The 12406-nt window shown below is 44.3% G+C and overlaps 1 protein-coding gene across 1 annotated transcript in view; it reads left to right on the plus strand.

Moving 5' to 3' along the window:
• The window catches only part of Adamtsl3 (ADAMTS like 3), a 291872-nt gene that overhangs the window by 150109 nt on the left and 129357 nt on the right, over positions 1-12406 (plus strand). The gene's annotated exons all lie outside the window — the stretch shown is intronic.

Here is a 12406-nt window from a genome sequence, read left to right on the forward strand (position 1 = left end):
AATAGAAAGAAAATATAGATGAGGGGTGTCTCAGGGTTTCTATTGCTGTGATAAAGCACCATGACCAAAAGCAAGTTATGGAGGACAGAGTGTATTTCGTCTTATACTTACCAAGTCACACTCCATCACTGAGGGAAGTCAGGGCAGGGACTCAGGGCAGGAACCGGGAGCAGGAGCTGATACAGAGGCTGTGGAGGAATGCTCCTCACCTGCTTTCTGGATCTGCTTTCGAAAATGACTCAGGACCACCTGCTCTAGGATGGCACCTCCCCACACCAATCATTAATAAAGAAGATGCGCTAGAGACTTGCCTACAGGCAATCGTGCAGAGACATTTTCTCCACTGAGACTCCCTCTTGCCAGATGTCTAGGTCCATGTCAAGTTGACAAGACCAACCAGCACAAGGTTAAAGCGAAGTAACATGAAGATACTTGAATAAAAGAGCATTGTGCAAAAAACAAGTCCAACCAACAGAAAAGATCCCCCTCTCTCACACACTCAGATACAGTTACACACACACACACACACACACACACACACACACACACACACACACACACCAGGTATAGGAAAGTGGAGATGTTGCTAACATGAGGGTCCTTGGAATTCCTTTTCCTTGTGTTATCTTGGAATATTTATTAAAACATGAAATAGGGGTTGGGGATTTAGCTCAGTGGTAGAGTGCTTGCCTTTCAGTCCTCAGCTCCAGAAAATAAAAACTAAAAAAAAAAAAAAAAGCCTCAGAGCCCGGCGGTGGTGGCATACGCCTTTAATCCCAGCACTTGGGAGGCACAGCCAGGCAGATCTCTGTGAGTTCGAGGCCAGTCTGGGCTACCAAGTGAGTTCCAGGAAAGGCGCAAAGCTACACAGAGAAACCCTGTCTAAAAAACAAACAAACAAACAAACCCATGAAATAATAAAGATATATATATTGACATAGTTCTAGTGAGACTTACAAGTGAAAATAAGTGATTTGATATAGATTACAGTGGGGTGGGGCCGCAGTTGATGCTTATTGAATCATTAATATTATGAGGACAATATTTTTCCCATGTTTCTTTCTTTCTTTTTTTTTTTTTTTTTGCAACAAAGTCTCATGTATGTCAGAATGATTTACACTCCTGACCCTCTGCCTCCAAGCGCTGGGGTTATAAGTGTGCACCACCACACCCAGGTCTGTTTCCTGTGTCTCTTGTGACTTAGTAAAGCCATGATCCACAACAGGAAACTAGAGATTTAAAAAAAAAATAAGAGGAAGGAGTTGGGTTTGAGAATGGTGTGTGTGTGTGTGTGTGTGTGTGTGTGTGTGTGTGTGTGTGTGTGTGTGTGTGTGTGTAAACCAGTGGCTGCAAACTCAATCTTAAGTCTGTGTAGTGACTGTGAAATCAAAGAGTGATGCCATAAAGAACATGGGTAGTGAACCCACTGGTGCACATCATAAGCTGGGCTCTCAGAAGAAGAGTTAAGGGTGCAGTTCATGGTTCAAATCCTGGATCTCCAGTTTAGGAGCGCCATGATGTTGGGCAAAACATTGAAACATGTACAAATTCAGTGTTCTTCGTTGTGGAGTTAGATTTCCATTAATGCAAATGTGGCGGCTTGTCTGAGTTACTTAGTGTGGTCCCTGGGGGCACAATGCATGCTCAGCCTCCTCCTACCTTCCAGTGCCACCAGGTTCTTTGATGAACCTTTTGCAAATATTGCTTGTTGAGCACCGACAGCAACCTCTCAGAGCAAATATTCTTACCATTTCACAGGTGGACTTGAGGCAGTGAGGGTAAGCAACTTGCCCTGGGCCACATGCCAAGTTTAGGCCGAGCTGCTGCTGTTCCAGCCCATGTTGCTGGGCTCCAGAGTCTGGGTTTATAACCTCCCTACATTGCCTCTCTATAGTTTGCAGAGTAAAAAATGATGCAAATCCCACCTAAAGAATGAGAAGAAAAGCCCTGGAAGATGGAGCAGCCATTGGCAGGATCAAGGATATCACAGGACAAATTTCAATGAGAAGGTTTGGGAAGAATTCCAAAATAATCAGTGTCCTGCAGGAACCATTGGCCTCCATCACCACCTCCAAATCTGAGTGTTCCCAGATGTGGGCTTCTTGCCATCGATATGATGATTTGGAACACAGAAGAGGCCTCTGGTTGGTGGGACCCACTTCAGCCACTGGATGGTGCCACAATGGGATGGGTAGGATTTGATGGTGCCTCAGCCTTGGTTGGCATCTCCGTCTGTGCACCATGGTGGGAGATTTCCAGAGGCCTCTTGGAGACTGGTTTTGCTTTTCCAATACTAGCCCTTGCTTCATCCCAATCCCAAGCTCCAGGCTAGCACCAGACCCAGGGGCAGTTTGCCAGGAAGCCTAGAAGTTGCCCATCCTGACAGGCAGAACAGGTAAACCCTGGGAAACAATGCTTTTACCAGAATGAACAGCTTGTAGGTAAAAAGCAGCAAAAGCGAATGCTTTATATCCATGAATTATCTAACATTTGTGAATCAAGTGCCACCACATCCAACTAACAGTGTATAAACTTCAGTAGTATGGTTTGAATCTCAACTGCTCCCCACCCCCACCCCTTCCAGAGTACACCAGGCTTGGTCACCAGCCTCTTGCTATAGCTACTGTGAGATAGTGGCATCTTTAGGAGGTGGGGCCTAGTGGAGGTTAGGAATTATGTTAACAACTCTGCTTTTTTCTTTTTTTCCTCCTTTCTTGAGACAGAATCTCACTGTGTAGGTCTAGGCTGGCCTCATACTTGTGGCCATCATGCTGGTTCAGCTCTGCCATTGCTGAGCTTACAGGCACATACCACATGCCTCGTGCTGGGCCCTGCTATTGAAAAGGGGCCCTGGGATCATCTCGCTCCCTGCTTCCCAGCTGCCGGGAGTTGAACAGTTTCATTCCAATGTGTACTTAGCACCATGATGTACCTCACCACAGGTCCAAACAACAGGGCTGTGAGCTGGAACCTCCAAATCCAGTAGCCAAAATACAGCTCTTCTAACTACAGGTATTTCCTACAGAGACAGAAAGCTAACATGCGCAGGCCTATATGAAGAAATGTACTTTATGTATGGTCTATGTATAAAAACTCCTGATTGTGAAGCTAGATCTGATGGCATGGTCCAATAATCCCTGCTACTCGGGAGGCTGAGGCAGGAAGATTGCAAGTTCTAAGCTGGTCTTGGGTACAGTGTGAGTTCAAAGCCAGCCCTGGTAACTTAGGGAGAACTTGTCTCAGAATCAAAAGGGGAAGACTGGGGAATCTAGCTGAGTAGTAGACAAGAACGCTTTCCCCAAATGTGAAGACCCTCAGTTCAATTTCCAGTACTGAAAAAGATGTAAATAAATCAAAGAAATGAAAAGCAATCATATTCTAGGTTCCAAAGAGTATTGAACAACAAAAAAATCGCAATGAAATCCAGAAACCATCAGAAGAGGCCTCGCCCTGCAGCTGCTCCAGTTCCCCACCCCCTCCTGCTGTAGAGGCACTGGCTGCCTGCCTTTCCAAGGCTAATTAATCCCTCCATCTGGGCTCTGGACTCTAGCCCCTCCATTTCCTCAGAGACCTCACTCCACCCCTCGGGCCCTCTTTTATCTCCCCTCCCTTTCTCACCAGGGCTTCATGGGACCAGGTCTCTCCCATCAAGTGTAATTTTTAAGATGTGTGTATGCATATAGGTACACGTGTACATATCAAAATATATGAATGTATCATTTTATGTTTACATGAAATGTGTTTTCATCATTTATTTCTCTTATGACTCTATCAAGAAAATTCTTTTAAACACACCGGTCTCTATTCCTGCCCAGACCCTTTACCTACCTCTGCTGCCAAGTGTTTGAGAGATTGTTTACATAGGCTGTCTGTGCTTTTTCATCATTGTTCATTCCACAGATCAGAGCCTCTGAGACAGCCTCCTCCCCAGCATGGAAAGGCTTTTCTGAAACTCATCAACCATCCCCTTACAGCCCCACCTGAAGGCACTTTAGGTCTTCTGGGCAATACCTGAAGCCTTTGCCTTCCGACCCCCAAGGCTTCTGTCTCACAGGGTTCATTCATACTTGGTCACCCCTCAGAGCTAGACTGTGGCACTCGATACAAGTCACTGAAGACACAGTGCTCAGCATATGTGGTCACATCAAGCCTCCCCTTCTGCCCTATGTAACCTTGAGTTTGCTCTTGCTGTGGGTCCTATGGGGTGTTATGGTACAGTATCCTCAGCAGCACTTGGGGCTGCCCGACAAGCAGGCCCTCTGGTTCTAACCGGGGACCAGATCCCTGAAGGTGAACAGGAACCTGCAGCAGGTTTCCTAGTGATTCATATGTAGGATGAAATGGTGTGTGTGTGTGTGTGTGTGTGTGTGTGTGTGTGTGTGTGTGAGAGAGAGAGAGAGAGAGAGAGAGAGAGAGAGAGAGAGAGAGAGGAGAGAGAGAGAGAGAGAGAGAGAGAGAGAAGTAGAAAGGGAACAGAGAGGGGAGGGTAAGGTCTTAAGGGAGGAGAGGGGATGAAAAGGTACATGAGAGCATCCAGTTTTCCCAGAACCATTTCTTGAATGGTTTTTACCAATGTGTATTTTTGTCAAATAAACAACAAAACCAGGCAGCTGTGGCTGTGGGAGTTTAATTCTGGGTTTTCTTTTCTGTTCCCTTAATCCATGTGTCTGTGTGCTAACTTTTTTTCTCTTTTTTTTATTTTATAATTAATTTAATTTTACATATCAGCCACAGATTCCCCTGTCCTCCCTCCCCCGACCCCCAGCCTTTCCTCCCCCAACTCTCCCCCCATTCCCACCTCCTCCAAGGCAAGGTCTCCCCTGGGGATTCAGCTTGGCCTGGTAGAATCAGTTGAGGCAGGTCCAGTCTCCTCCTCCCTACCCCAGGGCTGAGCAAAAGGTCTCAGCATAGGCCCTAGGTTCCAGAAAGCCAGCTCATGCACTAAGGACAGGTCCCGGTCCCCACTGCCTGGGGGCCTCCTAAATAGTTCAAGCTAATCAACTGTCTCACTTGTCCAGAGGGCCTGGTCCAGTTCCATTGGGGCTCCTCAGCTATTGGTTCATAGTTCATGTGTTTCCACTAGTTTGGCTATTTGTCCCTGTGCTTTTTCCAATCATGGTCACAATATCTCTTGCTCATATAATCCCTCCTCTCTCTTGACAACTAGACTCCGGGAGCTCTGCCTGGGGCTTGGCTGTGGATCTCTGCATCTACTTCCACCAGTCACTGGATGAGTGAGCAACCTGGACGTGGTGGGGTTGGTAATGGAGGGCAAGGGTCAGGGGAAAGAGAGCTTTGGGGAGCAGGAGGTCCCAGCTGGATCAGGAACAGAATGGGAGAACAAGGAAAGAGATACCATGATAAATGAAAACCCCGTGGGAACAGGAAGAAGCAGAGTGCTAGAGAGGTACCCAGAAATCCACAAAGATACCTCCACAATAGACTACTGGCAATGGTCGAGAGAAAGCCCAAACTGACGTAGTCTGGTGATCTGATGGTGTGCTAACTTTTAATGTGCCCAGGACTGAGACAGACAGATTGGTCTCTAAAGCAAAGGATTCTGGTTTAGAAGAAGCACTTGAATTTCAGGGTGTAATTACTTTCCCCAGAATCTGAAGATATTAAGCTCTGCAGAAGGGTCCCCTTATAGGATGCCCGCCCCCCACATCCTCTTCCAAACCTCTCCTGCTGCCTTTGCAGTCCTCTGTGAGAGCACAGTGGGAGACCCAGGGGCCACCCCTCCTCCACCCCCTGCCCGGAGTAAACGGGCAGGGCCTCTGGCCTGCATGGCTTCACATGGAAGTGTGGCAGTGGGGTGACACACACTTCTCAAAGATACTACAGCCTGCATTTGTAGTGACACTATTCACTCTGACTGATCTGCTACAGTAGTGCTTTTTCTTTTTATTCAAAGGAAGTTTTTGTTTTGTGTGCTCAAAAATACGTTTTAAAACTGTTTTCATTATATATTATTTGCTACATGTTTGTTCATAAAGTCAAGACTGCCCTGGCCAAGAAAACAAAAATAGTCAACAGGCAATGTGATCAATCATAGTCTAAGAAACTACAGGGTGATCACATTGGTGGGTCCTTTTGGCAGGAGTTGGAAGGGGGGTTGACTCCTCCCACCAGCCCCCCTGGAGTCAGTACAGGGCACACCCAGACACCAGCTTCTCAGCACAAAAGAGAACTATTACCCCAGAGGGGCAAGGTGCTGGGGAGGCTGCAAAGGCAGACAGCAAGCAGGTGTTGGTTTTTAATAATTGATATGTTTATTTCATGTGCATTGGTGTTTTGCCTGCATGTATGTCTATATGAGGGTGTCAGGTTCTCTGGAACTGGAGTCACAGACAGTTGTGAGCCACCAAGTGAGTGAAGGGAATTGAACCCCAGGTTCTCTGGAAGAGCAGTCAGTGCTCTTGACCCCTGAGCCATCTCGCCAGTCCCCAACAGATGTTTCTGCAGGAGTGGGTTTTTAAGGAGAAAAAGGGGGACTCTGCACTCGGGTGAGTTGATAAATCCTGATTGAATGTGGTAGACAAAGAATTTTGATTGTTGGACCTTGGTGTTTTATCTCCAGAATGAGTCTGTAGCCAAATAAGGGGAAGAACTTTGGGGGACAGCTTAGAATGCAATCTAATTGTTTTTAGAAAAGGAGAGGGAAAGGTGAAGGACAAAGCCTATCAGACATGCCAGGTTTGCCGAGCTCGGGCCTGCTACAGCCCTTGAAAGGTGAAGTGTTTGAGTACATACAATACAGATTAACAATTTATATTATAAGCTGGCATGCTTTCATCCACCAATCCTAACCAAGTCTGCCCTTTATCAGTTGCCTGTATCACAGCTGTTTGCTGCGTGTGCGTGTCCAACACCTGTGTGTCCAACACCTGCATGGTGCATTGTGAGCCTTCCATACAAACAAGTGCTTTTGAGAGACATGTCCAATCAGGCCACTTAAAGTTTTTTTTTTTTTTTTTTTGAGGGGGGGGGGCTGGAGAGATGGTTCAGCACTTACGTGTTTGCCCAGCAAGCAAAAAGACCAGATTTTGGATCCCCAAACACCATGTAAGTGCCAGGTTGGTATGGTCACACACCTGTAATTTCATCATCACAAGGCCAGAAAGGGAATCTCCAGAGCAAGCTGGCTAGCAAGCTCTAGGCTTGATTGAGAGCCCCTGCCTCAAAGAATAAAGAGCCACCTAGGAAGACTCCAGATATCAACCTTGAGTTTCCATGTGTGCATGCACACATGGGTGTGTCGCCACACTTGCAGAGATGGTTATACACATTCACATCACACACATATACATATGGGTGGAAAAAAAAATGTTCCCACTTTCTTTTATTTACTGAGTTTTAATCTGTTGATTCTTTTAATTTTTCAATGTAAGTGGAACTTGCTAACTAATATACTAATAATATAGTAACTAGTATAGCAACTGTAGATCTTGTACCTGAGCTCAATATTGATGCTGCATTTGTACCTTGAGCCCCATTTATCCATCGCTCACCACTTTAGTTGTATGTATAGAACGTAAGCTGCAGACATCACATTTTGACTCATGGACCAGTCCTTTCTTTCAGTGTATTTAGTTTTTAAAATCTCTTTACTCTTTTTTTATGCCAAAAATATTTTCTATGGTATTGCCTTTTTAAAGTGTTTTTAGTTTTAGTTGTCCCACAGAATGTTCAATGTTCTAGGTGTGTCTGATTATTTTTCTCTAGTGTCAAATGCTTTGATACTCTCTCTCTCTCTCTCTCTCTCTCTCTCTCTCTCTCTCTCTCTGTGTGTGTGTGTGTGGGGGGCGCCCGTGCACATGCGTGTGTGTTGAGGTATGTTTCCAACAGGCAGCTTTGTTCTAACCTTCACTCTCTGCTTTAAGGTGAACAGATAAGAGCTCAGGATCTTTGTAGGCTTTTCTGGGTGAGCATGCATCCCTACATACATATGGCCACCCTATATACATATGACCACCCTATATACATATGACCACCCTACATACATATGGCCACCTTACATACATATGGCCACCCTATATACATATGGCTGCCCTGCATACATATAACACCCTACATACAATAGCCACCCTATATGCATATGGCCACCCACTCCCAGGAATATATTGGACATGGTTTTCCAGCTCTTCTACTGAGGGTTTTTGATAGTTGTCAGTGACCTCATATAGCCTTGATATTAAACAAATCTTCTGATTGTTTTGGTCAAACTCCCATGGGGAGGTGATTTGCACTGGGCAAGCTCACAGGTCAGGTTCAGGCGGCTGAGTGAGTGGGGTCTTCCAGGCAATGACCACACAAGCCAAGTAATGACCACTGGGAATTGGGCTTTTCAGGGGCTCCAAAGCCATTCCAAGTCTTGGAGGGTCTGGCAAGCTGCTGGCCCTCACTCAGGTTAAGGGCTTTTTAAAAAGGTTACTGTGAGGGTAGAAAACAGGGAAGATAGAAAGAAATAAGTTGATATCCCAGTCTTTGCTGCTCTTACCCTATGTTTTTCTTGAGACCTTTGCAAGCCCTTGGTTAATTTCCAGGGCTTGAAATGGCCACTTACTACAGTGTTTGCTCATTGTCTGCTTTGTAGAAGTCCTTACTCCATTGTTTGTTTTTTTGTTTGTTTGTTTTTGTTTTTGTTTTTGTTTGTTTGTTTTTGTTTTTTTTTATTTCTTCAAATTAGTTGTCAAATAAGGCCAGGAGTTTCCTTGGGTCTCTATGGAATCTTTTTTTTTTTTTCTTTTTGTTTTTTGAGACAGGGTCTCACTGTGTAGCCCTAGATGTCCTGGGACTCACTATGTAGACCAGGCTAACCTTGAATTCGGAGAAATCTGCCTGCCTCAGCCTCTGCCTCCCAAGTGAGTGCTGGGCTTAAAGGCCTGCACCGCTATGCCCGCCTTTGCTCTTTTCTTCTTTCCTCTTGACATTTACTTGAAAAAAAAAATGTCATTTATCATCTAGCCTCTGTTTTCTACGATGCATTTCAATACTGACTCAACACAGCCATTGATCCCTCTGTTTATGTCCTATTTGCATGAAATCAGGACCCCCTAAAGCCCTGTTCATGTCTGCTTGGGTGAGAGTTCTTTAGCGCTGGCTGGTGTCTGGAGTTCCTAATGAATCATGTCAGGAAGCTTGTTGTGTCTTCTGTCTGGAGGCTCTTTAGTTGCTGGAGATCTGTCATACAACACATTCTGCCTATTCTTCATTTACATGCTCACACACTCCCATAAGAGAGACATCCCTCCATCAACTGTTTGGTTCTCTGCAGTGTGGTTTTTATGGAAAGGCCCGACACATGCTTTTCTGTTTACCGATTTTGGAAACAAAACCTGGTTCCTAGCATGCTCTGCATGTAGCCTACAGTACTTTTCCAGTGTTATTTGAACTCACTGCTCTCACTGTATTTTGTGTGACTAGCTCTACTGTCATCGTTATTTTTATTAATGTTCAGATTGTCTCATTGTTGCCAACCTGAGGACCCTTGGAGTTAGCCCCAAGTTCTTTCCACTCAACTCCAATTGTCTTTAAGAGATTTCTTGAGTTCTCAAAGTTGCTGTGCCATGGTGATATAGTGTTTAGTTTTTGATCAAACTGTGATTGGCTCTCTAAAAAGCCTCATTCTTTGTAGAGGGAAGTGGAGTCTGTAGGCACAACATGATGAAAAGCATTTGCGTTAGCTTATGCTATGCATGTGTGTATGCCTACACCAATGCATAAATGTAGCACTTTCTCAGACCACTAGCCCTAACATGGAGACTTGTTATTAGTTATGAATGCTCAGCCTTAATTTAGGCTTGTTTCTGGCTAGCTTTAAAACAAACAAACAGACAAAAAAAAAAAACCCTAAAATTAACCTGTTTCTCTTCATCTACGTGTTGCCTGGGGCTTTTTGCCTTCCTTTCGTTCTGTATGTCTTACTTCATGTCTGGCTGGCTGGTGGTTGTCTGTCTGTCTGGTCCCAGGCATCTCCCTTTCTTTCTCCCTCATTATCTCTTCTCCCTCAAGCCTAGATTCCTCCTCCTATTTATCCCTTCTCTGCCTAGCTATTGGCCATTCAGCTTTTTATTAGACCACTCAGGTACCTTAGGCAGGCAAGGTGAAATAGCAGCACATCTTTACATAGTTAAACAAATGCAGCACAAACAAATGCAACACATCTTTACACAGTGAAAGTAATATTCTGCAACACATAATGCTGTGCAATAACGTAATATGCACTATATTTGCATAATATATCACATGGCATTAGATACATAAAAGATCTTTAAATATATAATTAGAAAGTGAAATTTTTGAAAGCCATCTGTGTAATATCAGAATATCTCTTGAACTTAATTTTTTCTTTTATAGCTACAGTGTTTTAAGATCTTTTTTCCCAGATTCCATTGACAAGAATCTACAGGAAAAATAATGGTGATGATGATGTTTGTTTTTCCCTCTGGAAATAATTTTAGCTATTCACCATTGAGTCTGCCATGGCCCTAATGTTCTTCACCAAACTGAGGATATTTCTTCTACTCCTGGTGTTAATAAGACTAGTATAAGCAATGTATGCAAAATTTTTGAAAATGCTTTTTATCTATAGAGATGATTTTAAGCCAGCCTATGTTCCTCTGGTTACCCAGTACATTGATAGCGTGTGTGTGTGTGTGTGTGTGTGTGTGTGTGTGTGTGTGTATACAGTTCTTTTGATAGAGTTCAGGAATTATTTGCTATGTATTATTCAATATTTTTATCTATAACTTTAATCAAATTGGCTCATATGCATCTGTTTCTGGGATGCCTTTTTTCTGTTTTGTTTTTTTTTGAGACAGGGTTTCTCTGTAGCTTTGGAGCCTGTCCTGGACTAGCTCTGTAGAATTCACAGAGATCCACCTGCCTCTGCCTCCCGAGTGCTGGGATTACAGGCGTGCACCACCACTGCACGGCTTTCTGGGCTGCCTTTTATTGTGGTGAGGGTTCCAGAGTTTCTGGGTTGCCTTTTATTTTGGTGAGGGTTTTAGAGTTGCTTTGACCCTGAACTAGTCACTGACACCTCTCTTTCTGTCATCTGAGATGGAACTTTTTGCTGAAAGTTTTTCTAAAACTCTCCCAGCCAAGCCCTAGGACTTTGTCTTTTTGCTGTTACCCATTGTTTCAGCTTTGACCTATCCAATTTAAATCTGAAACTTAGTTAAAAGTATATATCAGACTGTATAGTCTATAAAAAGCACATTTTACTACAGAAAATTCAGAAAGTATGAACTCATGTTCTCTACCCGCCCAGTTCTTAGTCTCTCTCAGAGGTGATCACCACCAGCAGCTGGGTGGGAGCTCCCCATCACATTTGGAGGACAGAGGAACTGAAATGCTTTGCTGTTACTCACTAATGAGCAACCACATAATCCTCTGCCTCACACTTATATGTGTATACTCTCATTTTTCCACTCACATACCATATAGTGTAACATGTGCATGTAATATAGTGTTGTATGTATTGCTGCAGCTTACACATACATGAGAATGCAATATGGAAACACATAATTCTAGTATGAGATTATATGGTATAGATTTATTAAATTATGATTATATATATTGAAAGTGACTGTTTTAGCCATTTTTTGTGTGTGTGTCAGGGGAATCATACACATGTGTGTGTGTCAGGGGAATCATGCACACATGGGTGTGTTAGGGGAATCATGCACATGTGCGTACTCATACGTGTGAAGATCAGAGATAACTTCAGGTACCATCCCTCTCTTTTGAGACAGTCTCTCATTGGCCTAGAGCTCACCAAGTAGGCTGTACTACCTAACCACTGAGCCCCAGGGATTCTCCTGTCTCTGCCTCCCTAGCTCTTGGATTATAAGCAAATGCCACCATGCCTGGTGCTTTATGTGTGTGTGTTGAGGATTGAACTTAGGTTCCTCATGTTTGCAAGGACCTAACTGAACCATCTCTCATGTCCACATGACCAGCATTTTAGTCGTTTTTAAGCATATGGTTCAGGGGAACCATCGTCATCACCTGTCTCTAGAATGTCCTTTATGTTTTAAAACAGAAGTTCTCTACCCACTTAGCAAAAACTCTCTATTTCCCTCTTCCCCTCCCCACACCTGAGTAACCTACTTTCTGCTTGTGTGAACTTGGCTGTGTGTCCTTTACCATTGTTCTGTTTCACTTAGCATAGTTTCTTCCTGGCTGAGCTATGTGGGAGCCTGTCTCAGAATTTACTTTACCTGCAGGTACAGCATAGGCGTCATTATGTGGATGGCCACTTGCCACCGCCTTTCAGCTGCTGTAGACAGTGCTGCTGTGAATGTGGATGTGCAAACACTTGTGGGAGTCCTTGTTCCCAGTTCTCACAGGCATCTACCCAGAGGCGGAACCACTGGTTACATGGTTGCTCAATGTTCTG

Source organism: Onychomys torridus, chromosome 1 (genome assembly GCF_903995425.1).
Source record: "Onychomys torridus chromosome 1, mOncTor1.1, whole genome shotgun sequence".
In the NCBI taxonomy this organism is placed as follows: domain Eukaryota; kingdom Metazoa; phylum Chordata; class Mammalia; order Rodentia; family Cricetidae; genus Onychomys; species Onychomys torridus.